Source organism: Lygodium microphyllum, chromosome 14 (genome assembly GCF_053477565.2).
Source record: "Lygodium microphyllum isolate KBCC chromosome 14, Lygodium_microphyllum_v1.1.10, whole genome shotgun sequence".
Classification (NCBI taxonomy): Eukaryota; Viridiplantae; Streptophyta; class Polypodiopsida; order Schizaeales; family Lygodiaceae; genus Lygodium; species Lygodium microphyllum.
In genome coordinates this window covers 22,322,310-22,328,601 of record NC_141148.1, presented here as the reverse complement: position 1 = coordinate 22,328,601, position 6,292 = coordinate 22,322,310, and positions in this window count along the sequence as shown.

Genomic DNA, 6,292 nt, shown 5'->3' with positions numbered 1-6,292 from the left:
TAGACATCAAATGTATCCCAAATATAACTCTGGTAAGCCAAGAAATATCCCAAGTAAGTTTTGGGAAGCCAGATGCAAGCCAAGACAAGGCACTAGAAGCAATCGGCTCCAAACAATGTAACTAGCATGTAGTAGTGCCATAGGCCAAGCATGTCAAGACCGGTCAGACATAGGTAACATACATGCCATATGTATATCCAAGATGGAGCATCAAATGCATTCCAAAGCCAAGCTCAAGCTCAAATGAAGATTCGGAACCAAAGACAAGCTCGATGTCGTACCTCGAAGGTCAATACTTCATTGCATATCCCAAAGTCATAGCCCGAAACCAATAGGCATAACCAAACTGGAGGTAAAATAACCTGTCAACCAATATAGCATAAATCCCAACCAACAACAAAGTGTCCGCATCCAAATCAAGGCTCAATAGCTCTCAAATAGCATATCTGGGCATAAACCATGATGACCAAGCATCAATATATCTAATAGGACACCCGGATGTCAACAAAGAGCATTATGGATAAGCCATCCATGATAAAACCTTGCTACCCAAACAATATACAACAATAAGTCCTCGCATAAATCGAGCTAGGGAAGCTCAAACCAAGTCCCAAAGCATCTCAAAACATTGGGCAAACATCCCCAAAGCATATGGGCATCAAATACCAAGCCTTGGGAGTATTACATAAGCTAAGAGCATGACATTTTCTTGTTGTAAATCAACTCAGATATGTTGTAGAAAATGCTGTGATCAGACTTTAGTAGATCTGACATTGTCATTGCATTCGGAGCATGTCAAAACCCCAAGTTAGACTCTTGCCTTGCCTAAATCGGGTTCCGGATGCTTGAGATATGAGAAAAAATGAGATTTTTGAGCCAGATTTTGAAACAGGCGTAAAAAAACGTGAGTTGCTATTGTGGGGCCTGCTAGTTATGCTGAGGATAAGGGGAAAAATGGGGGCATACGAGGTGCCCAATGAAGCCAAGGAACACTTGCAAAGAGCCTATGAGAGTTGGGGAGAGGTGGGAGATGAAATCTTACGTCGGGGGGAAGAAGCCATGGCTGGCATTGAAGCTCCAAGCTCTAGGTCTTCAATCCAGGTTGAAGTAATGCTGGGCCAAGCTCCATGATCAAGCTCTGATCCAAAGCTCTGATACTAGTTGAAAGGTGAGAATGATTGAAGCTTGCTTGGAAGTGAGCTATTGCAGAGAGCAAGAGATAGAAGAGAGAGAGACATAAATGGGAACTCCAACAGTTACAATGTGTAATCGGGCCTTCCTTTATTCAAACTGTCACTAAAAGAATAAAGAATAAAGTGATGGTGATGGGCGCCCGCCACTTGCAGTGTGCAATGGCAGGTATTGTCAGTGTAGTAATACACTGGCAGCTAGGCAGAGGTGCCTTTACCCCCAGCAAAGCCTTCGGACTTTGCTTAGGCGACAAGAGTCGAACCCGATACACAAGTCTAGATGCTACGGAGTATGCCGATTCCAATGGCCTAAAAAGTCTATTCATTAAGAGATTTTCGAAACCGGGATACTCTAATAACCTGTTAGTGCGGCTCATGAACGTCAAATAGAAAGAGAGAGAGGAAATTTCGAGATTATGTAACCCACGTAAGGAGACTCTTTAAGAATTCCCCTACATGAGAGACCAACCAAAAGGCCGGTATCCATGGTATTCATCAATGGAATACGGGGCAAGGAGCTCTACAAAGCCTTGGTCGGCAACTCAAGCTTGCACCGAGACGCACTGGCAAGGGTCTTTGAAGAAGCTATTAGAGTGGACGACCAGCTCAAGGAAAGAGGCTCTAGAGGCTCGAATAAGGAAGTGTCCAGTGCGCCAGGAGTTTCGAGAGAGCCTCAACACCGAGTGAGAGAATAGACTCAAGCACTCAGGACAAAGGGAAGGGCACTGAGACGGGACAAGAGCTAGCAGAGATTAGGATGGACATAGTCAAACTGCAGGAGATAATGAGACGATCAACGTGTCCACATGTCCAATGTATGCATTATGGCGGGAACCACTTGCCAGTTGAGTGACATGACCCTAGGTCATGACCTTGTGCTAATTGTGGTAGGTTTGGCCATGAAACCATGCATTGTCAATTACCTCAAAGGCTCCCATACTCGCAGCCTTAGGGTCAACTCCACCTTGTGAACATACCACCAATTTTTTTTGGAAGGGAAGCCCGGTTGGCTCTTTAGCACCAAATGACGCTAGACCTACCATCTCTAGGATGGAAATCAATCTTACACGTATCCCTAGACCGCTTGAACCCTACGTGACCCATCCATCGAGTGATGCCCCAGTCCACTATGTGGACAAGCCTAGCAATGATGAGCAGTATGTAAACCCATACATGTCATACGATGAGGAAGGCAATGCTATCCTCATGGTCTATCAGCCAGTACCAGTGATGGTGTTGGGAAGAGGGAGAGGCAGAGGCCTAGGAGGGTAAGCCTAGAAGCCAATTGTTAGACTTGTGGTCACCTATGACATATTTCTTTGCGCTGCCCCGAGAGATAGCAAGCGAATAGAGATAAGGCTAATTTAAGATGCATTAAGTGTGGAGTCACTTATCTCTTTGTCGACTGCCCTAGGTGGAGGCCATCCTCTAGTTTAGCAAATGAGCCATCAGTTCCATTGGGTTTGTTCGGTGTCAAGACACTTGACAAGGAGGCCACACCTATTCCGTTTCATGTCATGACCGTGCACGAACGAAGCAGACTGGCATATCATTGCCAGGGTCTAGCAACCTTGATACAACCTTAGTTGGAAAAAGGAGTCAAAGATGAAGGAAGAAGAGACCAGATGCTAAGGTTACCCTCAAAACTGAAAGTGCCACAACACTACCAGTTGCAAGGAAAGTCATGAGAAAGAAACATCAGCTCCATGGATGACTAAAAAGGGAAGTGCTAAGGTTGGGGAGTACCCCAATTCGAAGCGCCAACTTGAAGCCATCAAGAAGATGAAAGAGTGGGTGAGGGAGGCCCAGGAGCAACTAAAGGATGCTGAGCCCATATTGGAGGATGAGATTGACAATCTCTCAAGCATAGGTAGCCCAATTTCTCTCCCACAACCAAAATCAAGGGAGGAGATGGAATCACCAGCTAGGCAGCCTAGACAAAATCTAAGTGTTCCCTCTAGGCCAGTAAACCAGTCAAGGCCATTGGCTAAGAACGGTTGACTTAGGAGAGAGGCAAGTGACTAACAACCTCCTCAATACACTAGTGGCTACCCCTGCAACTCTAAGCTTAGGCGACCTGCTTAGGCAGCTCCCGATGCTATGGCTAAAGCTGAGATAGTGGGTTGAAGAACCAAATGAGCCAATTGTCATAGACTTGCCTGAGCATGATGCAGAAACTCAAATACCGAGCCTAACATTGCACTCCATGCCTAAGTCCCTACACGTCAACACCTTCTGGAAAGGCACAGAAAAGCATGCAGTCCTACCAGTCTTAGCACTGGGGAATGTCACTAGAAAGGGGATCGTGGACACATGAGCAGGAGTGAGTGTCCTGAGTTAGGTGGTACTCCAAACTTGGGGTAACCCACTGGTCCAGTTAGCTAGATTTAACGTCACATTGGCAAATGGAATGAAGGTGAAGCCATTTGGAGTGTTAAAAATTTGGCAAGTAAAGATTACAGGGATCCAATTCTTTGTTGACTTTATAGTCATGAAGGGAGTGGACTATGACATCTTACTAGGCTGACCCTAGATGCACAATGCGAGGGTTGTAGAAGATTGGGGCAACGGCCTCATCTTCTTAGGCAATCGAACGAAGGCTGTGAGAGTAGAGATGGACACTTGGAAAATTATGCCTATTGATCTAGATGCCATCTCCACCATGTTGAAGGGTGAGGGATAGATTAGGAGATCCCATGGGGCCTTTACCAAGTATATCCTATGCCTTGAGGATGAACGAGATTGGATGCATGTTCTTACCACCATTGACCTACCGTTCTCAGACACTGAGGAGTATGAACAACCCACCAAGGCAACCGATAAGCTCAAGGACACACCTTCAGTGCCAGTCTGCATGATGACATGAAGTCTATGTGGAAGACCCACTCATGTTGCATTCCGAGTCCCGAGCGATAGACGGGAGCTCCAAGAGATCCTAGGATACTTAACCAACAAGTTGGTTGGCAATCAAGCAGCGAACCTTAAGCCACTCCAAGATCTCTTGGATGAGCCTGAATGGCAATGGTCCAAGGTGCATGATTTGAACTTGAAGTACAATTAGGCCTTACTTCTCGACCAACAAGAAGGAAATAGTCAGAACCAGGAGAATCAAGAGCAATTGGACAAAGACAGCTCCGATGACGAATATGAGGACTATTGTTCCTTCAGTGAAGAGAGCGAAAAGAAAGCCGATACCCTAGAGTACGACAATGGGGGGCATATGATCGAACAAATATAAGTAGACCCTAGACCACATAAGCAGAGTGCACTTAGAGTAGGGAAAGGAGTCAAACATAAGGACTATGATCAAACTTGGTTGGAGCACACGGGCGCAATCGACTATGAGCAAGTAGGCCTAGCCCAACCAAGTGACCCACCACTGCTACAAATGGACTCACTTTTGAGCTATGACCACCAGGAGAAAGCCCCTCTTCCTTAGAAGAGGGAGAATTCAATTCCGAGTCAGAAGTCGACTCAGATAGTGACCCGAAAATACCTCGGCCTCCCAAGACTTGACACACTAAGGGGGACCTACCCGTCCACCTATGATGCTGATGGTTAAAGGAGGAACGATAGGCACACTGAGCAAAGAAATGTGGACAGACAAACAACGACAACCACAAGACCTACCAAAACGATTCTCGAAGTTCAAAAAGGGAGATAGAGTGATGATCTTGTTGGGAGCCAAATGAAATGGGCAAGCAAGCGAACCAATCGAGGGACCTGCCAAGGTTAAGGAGGTTGATTTGGCCAGGGAAGAGGAGACCCCACGACTTGTCTTTATAGCTGATGACTTGGTTGAGTAAGATGAAGCAAGTCTCCCCACTCTCTTGAGAGAGTATGTAGATCTCTTTGCTTGGTCCCTAGAAGAGCTCAAGGGGCTAGACTTGAGTGTGGTGACTCACAACATACCCATGACACCTGATGCAACACCAGCCAAGCAGTGACCGTATCTCATGAATCCAAAGCATGCTCACACTGTTAAGGAAGAAAATGACCCATTAGCATGCGCACAATGCACCACATGATAATGGCACACACCCACACGTAATGCACCTTTTTTTTCTTTCTAGGTACAACCAAAGGCCCCACCACCAGCTTCAACGACCCTATCATCCATGCAATGTGCTCCCCATCTTATGAAACATTCTACCATGCCGACCCAACAAACTAAGGGGCAGACGCAACAACCCCAATCGAAAAGTGAATGAAAAAGCTCATTTCGAATAGTGCATAAGAAGGTCACTGCACAGGGCCATGCGACGAATCCATCCAACACAATATTCAATTTCAATGCCAGATTCACCCACCAGCCTCTCTCCATGACTAGGGCTCACTCCAAACTCAAGGGCCTTTCAGGTCCATAAATCCTTCCAAGACAAGGGATCATCTCCAATACAAGGGCCTTTCAGTTGTTCCAAAAATGCCTCCAATAGCTCCATAAATCCCTCCAAGTCAAGGGATCATCTCCAACTCAGGGGCCTCATAGTTTCATAAATCCCTCCAAGACCAGGGCCAAACTGAAGGGCCTTACAGTTCCATAAATCCCTCCAACACACCTTCCAACATGACTCGTACAAAAACTCAAAGAGCTACTTGGCTACTCTAGCAGCAGAGACCGACTCATCCCCCAAAAAGTGACATGGGACTGGCACTCAACTAGGAGGGGGGTAATGTTAACCCTCAAATGAACAAGGTGGAAAATTCAAAAAATCTAAAGCAGAAGACAAAGCTAAGGCAAAAGTGGAATGGAGAACGAAGGCATGCCAAGAAAAATCAAGAAACACAAGAAGTGTGAAAAAGTCCTAAATCAAGGAGAGGTACTCAAGAAAAAGCACAAGTCAATACTTTTGTAAAAGAGCACAAGGCGCACTGTGATTTATTTTAAGAGCGCCCTTTGCAAATTTTAAATATTGATGGGCGGTAGGAAGGAAGCTAGGAAGATAGGAGAACAATGGAAAAAAGGGCCTAGCCGGCCATGTAAAAAGGGGATGACCGCCCAAATGGGATTTAGGGCTTTGTATATAAAGTTCAAAAGATGAATGAGAGCTCATTCTTTGGTGTGTGGCAAAGTGGACTCCAATTCTTCTCTCCTTCTCTTC